Source organism: Vulpes lagopus, chromosome 11, assembly GCF_018345385.1.
Source record: "Vulpes lagopus strain Blue_001 chromosome 11, ASM1834538v1, whole genome shotgun sequence".
In the NCBI taxonomy this organism is placed as follows: domain Eukaryota; kingdom Metazoa; phylum Chordata; class Mammalia; order Carnivora; family Canidae; genus Vulpes; species Vulpes lagopus.
The window spans coordinates 109,005,454-109,018,563 of record NC_054834.1 but is presented as its reverse complement, the minus strand read 5'-3'; the positions used below and the strand labels follow the sequence as shown (position 1 = coordinate 109,018,563).

Genomic DNA, 13,110 nt, shown 5'->3' with positions numbered 1-13,110 from the left:
TCTGGATTCAGATCCCACTTTGATTGATTAGCTGTGTGAATTTGCACACATGAAGGAACCATTTATCTTTATCTCCAAATGGGAGAATAGTATCACCCATTCCATGATGGTCTCTTAAATACGACGCATGGAGAATAATGTCTGGCACCAGGTAAGCCTTAAGTAAACGTCAAGGATTGTTACTATGTCTGCTACTTATATTATTGTTTTTATATGTGTAGCTACGTTATCCTTCATCAGAGAGTAAGAAGGGCTCAGGGGTTTTGAAGACTGGACGTGATTTTCCAGTTAGTCCAGTTCTTTCACCCGACGTCGGGACGTCTTTAGGACGTCATGCCTCCCACATGTCACTTTCCCTCCTTTCTTACTTTTAGGAATGGGCACACTCCTTACCATAGGATGGCTTATCTTTTTAAACTATAATTGGTAGGAAAGTTATCCTAGTTTTAAGCTAAAACTATGTGTCCCCAATATCTTCATCCACCTAACTCTTCTCTCTGGAGCACAATAGCCTAAATTTACTGTCATTTCTACACAATCATCTCCTGAATACTTTAAGATAACACATACTATGACTTCCCACACTTTGAGTTTCTCTTCTTAAAATTAAAAATCCTAGCTTACATCAGTATTTTTTAGACATAAGATACACAGATGTGTATGCCTTAAAAAACTAGGTTTTATCTCACTACCCTGAACCCACTCTGCTTTAACAGTGCTCTCTAAAAGTCGGTCCAGATAGGAGAGGAAAATACTGTAAAGTGAAGAGTGCAGTATTTGAGACCTTCTTTGAAGAGTTGTGACGGTGATTAGAAATATGTAAAAGGCTTGGCACTAGAAGGCATGGCAGCTGTCCTCTGGAGGACCCCTGGCTTGGATGCCCGGCACCATGTCCTCTCCTCTTACTCCTTATAGACAAGACCCCATTGGATCCACCTGTTCTTGCCTCACCATGTTATCATTAGTTCCTTGTCTCTGTCTCCTCATCTTCATCACCCTGCTGATTACTCTGATTCAGGCTTTGCCACCTGTCTGTCACCTGGAACGTGGCTATCATCCTGCTTCTTGAGAACAAAGCAGCCTGAGTAACGTTGTAACCTCAATACTTTGTATAGTGTCTAACACATAGATGGACTAAAAAAGTTTTCTTTTCTTACATAGATTTTTAGAAAGACTTTATTTCAGAGATAGAAAGAGAGAGATAGAGCACAGGCAGTGGGGAAGGGTAGAGGGAGAATCAGGTTCCCTACTGAGCAGGGAGTCCGATGTGGGGCTTGATCCCAGGGCTCCAGGACCAGAGCCTGAAGTGAAGGCAGATGCTAAACCATCTGAGCCACTCAGGACCCTTAAAAAATAAAAAGTTTTCAAAGAGAGAGGAAAAAAAGACATATGAAGTTTGTCATATGTCTTGACAAGACATATGTCTTGATATGGATCAAGTACCCGAGGTTGTTGTGACCCGAGATTGTATGATACTTTTTAAACAGACATGTCCTTCCATATGACTCACCTCACAGAGGTAGGTGTATAGCAAATCCTATACTCATCAATGAAAAGCATAAAAATGCACTTCTTTATTCATGTTTTAGAGACACAGATATACATTCTAGATTGTGACCGGAGTTAAACCAAATAAGATGAGGGGAAAAAAAAACCAAACACATTAATGAAGGTGAAGGTTCTAAGTAATCTCACCATGTTGTCTAATAGGACATGTGACTCTAGATTTCTGGAAAGAAAAAGCCAGGAATTCAGCTTGTTTTATTTTTCCTCTGAGACATCACATTTAAAAAATATCAGTAAGTAGCAATAACTGTGAAATGCCATGCCTAAGCACCGATGACACAAAAATGCAGCTTTCCCTATTTTCTTAGTTAATATGAAATTTTATAAGGAAAATCATTTGCTCAAGGTGTCTGCCTGTTAATAACACAAGTTATGACTGATTGTCCGGAGGAGAATCTCCTGAGAAGGCGAAATAACCCTCAACCGTGACTAAGACGTTCAAGGTCCTACTGATACCACCACTTCTCAATAATCATTCTCATAAAAAAGAAAGAATTTTACTATTAATAAAAATATGAACTAGATGAAGCAAAAGCTACATCAGGATTCTGGTTCTCAGGTTTACATGTAAGCACTCATTTTTATTTCCATGTGAAAATTCAACCTCATTAGAGAAGAACTTATTTTTCTATAATTGGAGTCAGCTTGTGACCATAAAATTCCTAAAGACCCTTTTGTTATTACTATCTTGCTTCGTAAGAATTTACTTTGAAACATGCTTCAAATTGATTGGTGTTTAATTTTGTTTGTACTGGTGTTGACCATCAGTAAATTTCCGGAAAGCATTTCCCCAAAATTACTTCATATTCTGCAATGAAGTGCATAGGAAAGAAAAAAAGAAAGAATAGGGCTTCAGAGAGACAGAAGGAATGGGGCTCAAGGGTCCAATTTAGTCTAGTACACAGAGTTACATAAATCAATAATATGGATGCAGACAAGATAATATATCTTTGAGGGAAGAAGGTATATAGGTAGAGAGTATATTATTTATTTCTGCCTAAGTTATGCTTGATAGCAAACTACCCAAAACTCTACGGGGCTTTTACCAAGAAATGGCTTATTTTCAGTCACCTTTGTGGCTCATCCGTGTGGGTGCCCCATTTCTTCTTTATTGTGAATCCAGTTTAAGTGAATGACCCTCCTGTGGGACAGGAGAGTCATTTGTCAGAGAAAATGAAAAAAGAAAAAAAGAAAAAAAAGTATAGAACCATAGAATTCATAAGCTTCCCGTAAAGCTCATAAAAATCTGTTTAGCTGCTGCTTATTTGTTTTTTTTATCCGCTCGTTCTATTAGCCGAAGCTCACAATATAGAAAACTTGATGTCGACGTGGACGCAAAATATACTCTTAACCCCGGTTATCAAACTGGGACCCTAAGGGAGGAGAAGTAAATATGTGTGAACAAATAATGTAATCCACCGCAGAGGGAAGCAGAAAAATAATCTAAGTATTCCCTTTCTCTCTGGCATGCGTCTAATTCCCTGTTTCCCTATGAGAAGAATTGCTTTTTTGGGGGGGAAATCTCTTTTTGGAGACTAAGAAAATTAAGGTACTTAATGGTTAAAACAATATTATTTTTTACATTAGTAAAAATAGGGGCCTCATAGCTCAACTTGTTAATAATGAAATTAATAGAGGCAACTTTGCACCCATGTTTCTCTGTGCCAGATCCATCACACAGGGTTTCTATGAATACAGTTGGATGAAATTTAGAAGCCATTCTTTTTTTGCATTCGAGATCTGAAAACGTAGACAGCTTCCAATTGTCGATGAGTCTTCCGTAATCCTCTTTCGGGAAAGTGAACTACAAGCAGTACAGGGTTTAGGTTCTGGGTAAAGGTGGAGGGCTGAGACAAGGATGGCGCTCAAGCACGCATCCCCCACCTAATCCATCAAAGACCTGAGTAGTCACACTCTGTGTGATGAGTAATTAGCTGAAATATAAAGTAATAGAATGTCTAATGTTTCATCACAGTTGAGAGTAGACAGGAATGCATGAGATGAGTGTTGGATGTGATGACACTCAATTTTGTTCAAGACGTTCATGAAAACTTCTGTATTCTTCGATTTGTGACATCCTGTCAAATTCCACCGTTCTCTATCTTGGAACAATGCAGACTGTTCTCACAACCCCTTTAAGGAGCTAACCTCCTTCCGGATTTGTCTCACTCGTATGGAGTTACCTGAGCTTGCTGAAATAGTCAATATATTTTAACGGACGAGATTCTTAATGAATAAAATTAGGAAATGTTTCCCAATACATAGGACAAATAAAGGGGGGAAAGAGACGATTTTATACTTTGGATAAGAAATGCACAGACTCACAGTAGGAGCCTGGAATGTTACTTGAATTGTGTGAGAGCTGGAAGGAAACAATGAACAGAGAATGGTAAGGAATGAAAAGGAGAGGACGTAGTCTTAGGTGGGGGCTTGAGACACCCAGGTGACTGGTTGGGTACGAAGAACTTGAAGATACAATGGCAAATAGTCAAACTGTTGGTGAGAAACATTTTTATCCAACTAACTTAGACTCGTCCACAGTGGAATGCAAACTGGTGGTAAAGCCACAAGAAGGAGCTCACGCAAAGCTCGGGAAAGAGAAAAGCGGGGTCCACGGAGCCGGCTGTGACCGGCTGTCCTATCGTATCAGTCATTTATGGTCTTTGGGACAAGAATATGCCAGTTTGTGCAAGTGCATGGAAACAAAATAGTGAAAAGGTCTCACCGATGCTAAGCACAACACAAACATGAAATGGATGATCTCTGGGAAATTGATTCCCGCTCGGCTGTTGCTCCTTCAGGTAGAGTTGCCCACGTCATAAAGAGCAGATTTCTTCAATGACGTTAGGGTGTTAAGGAACAAGAGCTGAGCCCAGGAGATATGAAGGTCTGACGGGCTTTATTAAGCAATTCCTAAATGTGGCAGCCTCCCATCTGGAAGAGGGAGCAGGGCACCAAGGAACCGTACAAAATGCAAGGTTTTTATAGGAAGGAGGGTGGGACAAGAAGGACGTCAGTGAATGGAAAGAAAGGACTGTTCCAGGTAAGGCCGCCCGTCCTTAGGGTTAAGGGCATGAGGCGTTATTAGGTGGATTAGCTGCCTCTGGGGGACGCGGAGGGCCCAGCGACAGGTCACCTCACGGGCGCTTCTCAGGAACTTCCTGAGGAACCAGTTAAGACTCCCACGTCGGGGAGGTGGGGATTACAGGTAGCTGGTGTGAAGCCCAGTTTGGTGACTTGGCCTATGGGATGCCATTTGGGGCCTGCGGTTTCCCTTAACAAGGGAAAAGGGATTGAACACGAGCTTGCATGTTCTGAGTACTTAGAAGAGCGTGAACCAGTCGCGAAGAAGGCCTTTGCCCTAGAGCTGGGGCATCCCTCATCTCACCCCCCCACCCGGCCTTGCTCTTGCTTCCTTCCCGCCCTGGCTCCTGGGGGCTGCACGCTCTCGCTCACCACCGTCCTGTCACCTGGCTGTCCCGACACCTTCCCCTTGCACGCGCCACGAGCTGCCTGCCCTTGCCCCATCCCAGCGTGTTAGTGAAGACGTGGGCACTTACTGTACACTGTTCCTAGAGCTCCTAGTTCAAGGGCTAAAGAAGGAATCTGACCGGCTGAGCCTACCTCGACCTGGGCAGAGCCTGTGTCTACCCTAATCCCCCAACAGCCAACTCTCCTCACCTGTCAGGGTAAGAAGGGAACGTTGAATGTGCTTGACGGGCGGGATATGAGGTAGTAAGGGATGGTGACTATGTCGCAGAAGTTCCTTGTTAAACCTGAGGTTTTAGCACACAGCAAAGCTTTATTTTGGTGTGAAATACAGACTTTGTGGAAAGGAGCACAAAAGAATAAACATCTGTGCTTTGAAGTCAGACCGCGTGATTTGAATCAGAGTCCCACACGCTGTACTCACTCTTCCCAAACCTGTGAAATGGCCGTTGAGAGGGAGTGGAATTGGTCACCCCAAAATATGCCTCTTTGGCATCCAGGATTGTTTTAGGCTGGATTTTTTTGGTTCGGCTTTGGGCTTTTGTTTTTGTTCCTTTTTTTTTTTTTTTTTTTTCTGCCAAAGTAGAAAGATAGAACATGTTTTATGTAATATTTCATTGGCTTGATTTATGGCTTTATTTAAATTTCTTTAATTGACGTATAGCTGACACTGTTAGCTTAGTTTCAGACGTACAACAGAGCGATCGATCGTCACGCTCTCCGCACGTGTCGCCACCCACCGTCTGTCACCACACAGCAGCATTACGACACCATTAACTCTATTCCCTGCGCCGAACCTTTGATTCCCCGAGACTTATTCATCCCGTAACTCAACGTCTGAATTTCCTACTTAGCGTGATTATTTTGTGAAAAGTGACAGACGCAGGAAAAGCTTCGGACGTGGAGCAGTTACCCTTTTCTAAGGGACATTCGTGTTTCCAAGAGAGATCTCCATCTGTACAGGTGTCCCCTTCTCTGCAGCAGGAAGAGGAAAACATCTAAATCTTTAGAAATAACAATGGGGAAGGCAAAGACTTCAATTTGCACAGCGACCCAATCTTGGGTACTGTCTTCTCCCCGGAGGCGCCCATAACTGGATCACCCATCCTCCAGCATTAGTTTTTGTCTTTAGAGATGTTTAAGGCGGTGGTTTGGGCCACTACAAGGACTTACTCAGTTTTCCTCGGTATCTCCCATGTGTACAGGAGATATACGTGTTATTAGACTTCAGTTTGTTTTTCTCCGTCAATCTTTCACTGCACATTGGTCTCAGCCAAGAACCTAGAAAGGCACAGGGAAAATTACTTTTTCTCTCCTCCACCGTAGTCAGGAAGGAAGAATTTTATCGGTCCTTCGGGGTCCTTCTAGCTGCTATAAGAATTAAATTGACACGAGACAGATTAATGGGAGAAAAGCACGTTAACTTTCTGCATCTGGCTAATCCACAGGCACGGACATTCTAAAGAAAGGCCAAATAAGGTATGTGTTATTCTGAACTAAGGGGAAGGGAGTAAGGGTCTAGGACTTCAAAAGAAAGGATTGCAACTCACTGGAAGATGGAAAAAAAAGAGCAAATGTTTTGTAAGCAAACGTTTGCAGGACCGTCAGAAACGATGAGACCTCGTAGACTGCTCCCACAGGACAGGCCGGGTTCCTCTCTCCCTGCGTTGCCGGTTCAGGTCCCGTCGTGCTTACGTCCAGCGCTAGCTCCAGGCCTGGAGCAGGTCTTCTGTCTCCGTTCTTGCAGGCGATTGTGGGGAGGTGAGTAGGCTTTTTTGAATCTGCTGGGTTTGGGTTGCTTTTAACTTGACCTCTTATAGCGGTCTTCTCGCCGCAGGGGCTGGTCTTGGGGTGGCCGGCCCTGGGCACCCACCTACAGAGAAAGGACCTTCCTCACAAGCTGGATGAGGGACCCAGACGAAGTAATTTCCTCTAGATACCTCATAGTCATTCAATACACAGGAGTGATGTTCATATTAGAAACCGAGAGGACAGGTTAGCCCTTACGCAGAGACGACAGGAGTGAGGCAAGGGAAGGCGAAGGCACAAAGACCATGTGAAATGGGAAACACAAGAAAGTGATGGGTTTTCCGGTCAGATGAGCTATAGGCCTCCAGGCCCAGGAGACCCGGCGGCCCCGAGCCGTCCGGCCGTCATTGCCCCAGGAGCACACTCAAGGTTGGCCTCGGTGACAGCACCTCAGCAGGGCAGAGGACGTACCTGCGGCCGTGCCAGTCGTGGAAGCTGTCAGTCCCGCACACTCCATGGTCGCACACAGCAGTCAACGTCCGTGGGGGCTTGGCCGCGTGTGCGAGGCTGTGGGGACAGCTTCTGTGTCCACACCTGCCACACCTGCGCGTCCGGGTCGATCCACTGGCTCCTCCTATCAAACCCAGGACTTTGATTACCTTAGGGAAGGAGACAGAGGCGCAGGGAGTCCACGGAGTGGGCTCGGGCTGCGCGCCTGGCAACCCCCAGTGCAGGGCTCAGGGCCCAGCGGTGGCCACGCCACGGGCGGCCTCTCTGACCACAGGAGGGTGCAGCGGGCCTCAGGTTTTTTCATTGCTGTAGAGATAATGTGGAGAGAATAATTTGAAGGACAAACTGGGGGGGGGGGGGGGAACGTGCATTTTGCTGGGGAACAATGCGGTGATAAATAGGGGCTGCTTAGGAAATCCCTGACTGGGGGGGGGGGGGTGTTCCTGTGTCTTGGACTGATTGCAGCAGGAACCCCAGGAAGTGCAGGCAAGAGCTAAGAGCTGTTCCAGGGTGGTCCGGGGCTGTTGCCCTTGTCGGGCCCAGGGGAGCAGAGCCTTGCAGAGGGCCTGGCGCGGCCTGCAGGCGGCCAGGGTGGCCTCGGCAGGAAGGCCGGCCTCCGGCCTCCACGCAGGAGCCTCTGGCTGCAGGCCAGCAGCCCCGGGATCAGATCCTGGAGCCGCCCAGGGGAAGACGCAGAGGAGATAAGCCCCCTCCCGCGCCTGCCTGCCAGGGAACAGTATCCCCAAGCCGCCCGGGAAAGCAGCCTTTCCAAGAACTTTCTGCGAGGCTCTGCTGGTGAGTAGGTGGCAGCCTGCCCTCGGGCCTGCTTCTTCCAGGGAGGAGGGCGCTGGGGGCCCGGCTGGGGGAGGCCCGACCTGGCCGGGGGCTAAACACAGGGAACCTCTATTTCTATGCAAACGAGGTGCTCAGCACTGTCTTAGGCAAATACACGTGCCCTGACCCCGTTGTCAGAGGGTGGCCCGGGGCGGCCTTTCTTATGCTTTTCAGCAGTTCTTGGCTAATTGTGTCTGTTTTGTTGGAATTTCCTGAGGACTTGCTTTCCTTTTCAAATACCGTTTATTAACACATAAGGGCGTGTGATAAAGACCCTGGCCGGCATGTCTAGAGAACCTTCTGGTTATTGCTTTTAATTGTTGATAGTCACAATGCAGCACGGACATTAGGATCCTTGTCATCAAAAGGAGGTATTTTATGTCTCTGGTACCTGATCTCTAAGGACACGGCTGCAAGCCTGCAGGGACCGAGGCTCCTGTTCCAAGATGCTGAATAAGAACATGCAAGGATTCCTTTAAGTTAGTTAGAGCCACAGATCACGCACCCACATGACGTGCTGTCGCCTTCACGCTGGCTGTGCAATGACATTAAAATTCGCTCCTGGTAGTGAGCAGAAGCGCGTAGTCCCGAGGTCCACGGGCGCAGAACGGGAGTGGGACGAGGCCACTTAACTAGGGAGACGCTCACTGGTGTGAGTATCACCAAAAAATGAAAGCCAGGAGCAGCGCCCTGTAGGAAGAGAAGAGGAAAAGATAAGCAAGAGCCACACTGAGTCACAGCGCTCTGGAAATTAGTCACAAAATGACTTGGGAAATTGGGTGATAAACACAAAGGGCACAAGCCGGCAGGAAACCTACAGCGGCCTGAGAGCTGACGCCCAAGGGCCCCACAGTGACGCCGGCAGGGAAAGGTGGCAATTCTGATGCATTGCAAAGTCTTTAAACCGAACCAAATCCTTTCCTAAAACATTTTCAGATTTTTTTTTTTTTTTGTCGTTCATCATTCTAGAGATGATCATTTCAAAACATTGTTATCTGTGTCTCATCTAATCTTTAAGCAAAAAAGTCAATCATGTCCGAAAATGGGTTGGAGCCTGCAATTTAATTTAGAGCCTACAGGTCAGTAAAATGATATAAAATATTCATAGGGATCAACAGAGATTAAAACTATTAATGTAAACACAGATAATTAACATTATAGAGGTAAAACTTTATAATACTTCTAACTTTTTTTTTTTTTTACTTCTAACAATTTGAATAGTTGCACTAGGAAACCAAATTTGTTTTTAGGTGAGTGACTGTAGACAGCGTCTTGCTGGAGAACTTTAATGACATTACCAATGACGTTACTATTCGGTTCCTCTTTCTATAAGGTTTGCTGAGCGGCACAAATTTTGTTTTGTTTGTGTTTTTTTAGAGGTGTAGTCTGATGTCTTTAAGAATTTGTTTTATCTCCAAGGATTAGATCAAAATTGCTCTGGGAAATGTGGTTTGTGTCCAAATGAAGTATGCCCTCATTGTGCTTGCCGGCCTGATTGTAACTCTGGGCTTCACTTACTTGTTGGTCATAGAACTATTTTGACTAGAACCTTCTATGAAAAACATTTCTGCCAAATTTAAAAATAAAATAATCTATGAAGTGGGAAATTGGTTTTGAATTAATTCATAGTTTTCATGATATTAACTTACTCTTTTCTTCAGAATTAATTTCCTGATCTTTGTTATCTATATTATTCAAATTCAAATAATTGGACAAGACAGCTAACTACGGGAAGAAAAGACCAAGTTCAAAGGGCTTAACTTATTCCCAGAATACATAGCAACTAACCAAATAGTAAATGTGTTATTTATCCTTTGGAAATGGTTGGTTTAAATTCAGTGTGTACAAACTTTTAATTTATGAGATTTCACCTCATGTCATTACCCTTTTAGCAAAAAGTAAGTAAATAAATAAATAAATAAAGCAAGCCAGGTAAACATTCTTGCAAAATAAAAAAAAAAAAAAAGTAAAGGGCAGGAAAGGCAAGATGAAAAGGGAAGGGAATATTAGACTACGATTCTGAAAAATATTTATTAGTATACTTTAGATAAATTGAATGTTGATATTGGTTAAAATAAGTTAATTGTATTGCCAATTTATTTTTGCTATGTAGACGTGATTAAGGAAATATACTATAATGTAATTCACCTATTTCAATTGAGGTTATCTCCAGCCCCCTCCCTTTTTTGCTTTCCATCTAAAATATTTAACGTGGGAAATTAATTTACAGAGTTGTCTTCTTAAAAACATTTATACCTTTTATAGAAATATACCAATACTATAATTCTTTCTGATTTTTTTGTCCTTTGGAGAAATCTGAATTCAAGAGTAACTATTGAAGTCCTTGTTTCTGAATATCAAATCTCACCAAAATGAAGAAAGGGTGCAAGTTCTTTCAAAAAGTTCTTTCATGCTAGACCGTCTCTACTGGGTCTCTGGGATCTTCAATGACTGGTTTCTGGGTGTGATGTGTCATTTCCAGGAGCCCAGTCTTCTCATTACTCCTCTCTCCTTGTTTTCACTTCTTCTCTAAGTGGCAGTTATCTCCTAGAATCAGAGCTTAAGATTCAACTACCAAAAGGTTGAGGGCGATTTAGTCTTTTCCACATCTCTTCTTTCCAGAACCGATGACAAAAAACACTGGACCCATGTCTAATCTGCTCTCTTCATCTCTCTTCAGGCCCTCCTTTGGGATTCTTTCTTTTTTTTTCTTTTTAATTAAAGATTCCTTTTATTTATTCATGAGAGACACACAGAGAGAGAGAGAGAGAGAGAGAGAGAGAGAGAGAGGGAGAAGCAGGCTCCATGCAGGGAGCCCGACGTGGGAATCGATCCCCAATCCCGGGACTCTGGGGTCAGACCCTGGGCCGAAGGCAGATGCCAAACCACTGAGCCACCCGGAGATCCCACCTTCTTTGGAATTCTATGTTCTCTCTCACTTGGAACAAGTGTGTTTTCAAACACATTTGAAATTTATTTTAAAAACAAAAGAGTAAAGGGACACTATGGTCCATAATGAAGTCCCAGTGATGCAATACTTCTATCCCAATAGTTTCATCTGCTGGGCCACAGTTTCCTGAGGTATCATGGACTTATTGCAAGGAATTCCCAAATCAAAATGTAATGGTAGCATTCTCTCTAGATTGAATACATATTATATGTTGTTGATTAGGCTATTTTGACATCAGAAATGTGAAAGTATCAGTCAATACGGCACTAATAAAATGTAGTGTTTTTATCACCAAGCATAATGTGCCATGGACACCCTTCAGCTGTAACACAGCTTCAGCACCACCACCACCACTCTGCTGCCAGGCTCAGTTTCTCTCTCTATTCATGATTCTTATCAATGCTAACCTATCCTTGAATCCCATAATAACCCATCTCTAAGCATCACCTCATTCCACAAGGCTTAATAATGGAGTGAATCTCAGTAATTGGTTGAGTCTTAAGAATAATAGTGTTTGTTGTAAAATTTTGATCATGTTTTTTAAGGCTCATTTAGGAAACTTCAAAGTATCTCAGAAAATGAATCAAAATGATTATTTCGAACTGTCATATGCCTACTCTTGCTCTTTTTGTACCAACTATTTTCAAATACGCATGAATACAGAATGAATGCATTTCTGATTCATGCGATATGAATGAACCCTGAGAACATTATGCTAAGTAAAATAAACCAGACACAGTAGAAGATTTAGTGTATAATTCCATGTGTATATCCAGAATAGACAAAGTCACAGAGCCAGAGAGTAGATCAGAGGTTACCACCTCTAGAGGATGGGATGAATGGTGAGTTATTGCTTACTGCATACAGAGTTTCTGTTTGAGGTGATGAGAAATTTCAGACATTGATAGTGGTGATGATTGTACAGCATTGTGAATATAATTAATGACACAGGGTTGTGCACTTAAAAATGGTTAAAATAGCATATTTCATGGTGTATCTACTTCACTACAATAAAAATAGTAAAACTATGAATAAGACTTCAGTTTGAAGAATTCTAGATTCCTAATGATATTCCCTTTACATTTTCTCAATTAATAGACTCGAAGTACAAATATTATAATGTTAGATACCTGAATTTTTAAAAATCAAAACAGGTCTTCCTGTTTTGTTTCCTGATGAAAATTGGAACATATTTTTACCTAATATTGCTGTACTGGAGGCTAATGTTTTTCAGTCATATTGTCTTCTTTGGTTTTGATACCAGGGTAATTCAGGCCTCACAGAATGAGTTGGCAAGTGTTACCTCCCTTTCGGTAAATTTTCTGGAGTGGTTAATATAAAATTTGTAGCATTTTTTTTTTCTTTAAATGTTTGGTGGAATTTGCCAGTGAAACCATCTGGGACTGAAATTTTCTTTGTGGAAAGGTATGTAATTACAAAATTCAATTTAAAAAAAATAATTATAGGACTATTCAGGTTCTCTATTTCTTCTTGAGTGAGCCTTGGTAGTTTCTGTCTTTCAAGAAATTGGTCTATTTACCTAAGTTGTCAAATTTATAGGCATAAAGTCGTTTATAATATTTCCTTATACTAGAATCTATAATGATGTGAAACCTCTACTTCCTGACATTAGTAATTTGTACCTTCTCTCTTCTTTTATCAGTCTATATCAAGGTCTTTGCACTTTTAACTTGTGTGTTTGTTTATAAAATGGTAATTGGCTGATGAGCATTAAGGAGGGCACTGGGTATTATTCACAACTTGATGAATTATTGGACTCTACATCTGAAACTAATGATGTACTATATGTTGGCTAATTGAATTTAATTCAAAAAAACAAAATGGGCTTTTAGGCAACATATAATTTGGTCTTGATGTTTTGTTCAATCAGGCAATATTTGCCTTTTATTTTTTAAAGATTTTATTTGTTTGAGTGAGTGTGTGTGTGTGTGTGTGTGTGTACATCCACTGGAGTGTGGGGAAGGGTAGAGGGAGAGAAAGGGAGAGAAGTA

General features: G+C 42.6%; 1 protein-coding gene across 4 annotated transcripts in view; it reads left to right on the top strand.

The window, feature by feature from the left end:
* The window catches only part of TFPI (tissue factor pathway inhibitor), an 88,559-nt gene that overhangs the window by 26,431 nt on the left and 49,018 nt on the right, over window positions 1-13,110 (top strand). The window contains exon 1 of one of the 4 annotated variants that reach the window (XM_041722935.1): window positions 7,791-8,109. The exons of 1 other annotated variant lie outside the window; for it this stretch is intronic. The gene's annotated coding sequence lies outside the window, so the exon portion shown is untranslated. Of the gene's footprint in view, window positions 1-7,790; window positions 8,110-13,110 lie in introns of those variants that run through there. 2 more of the 4 variants (XM_041722933.1, XM_041722936.1) reach the window with 2 other exon arrangements.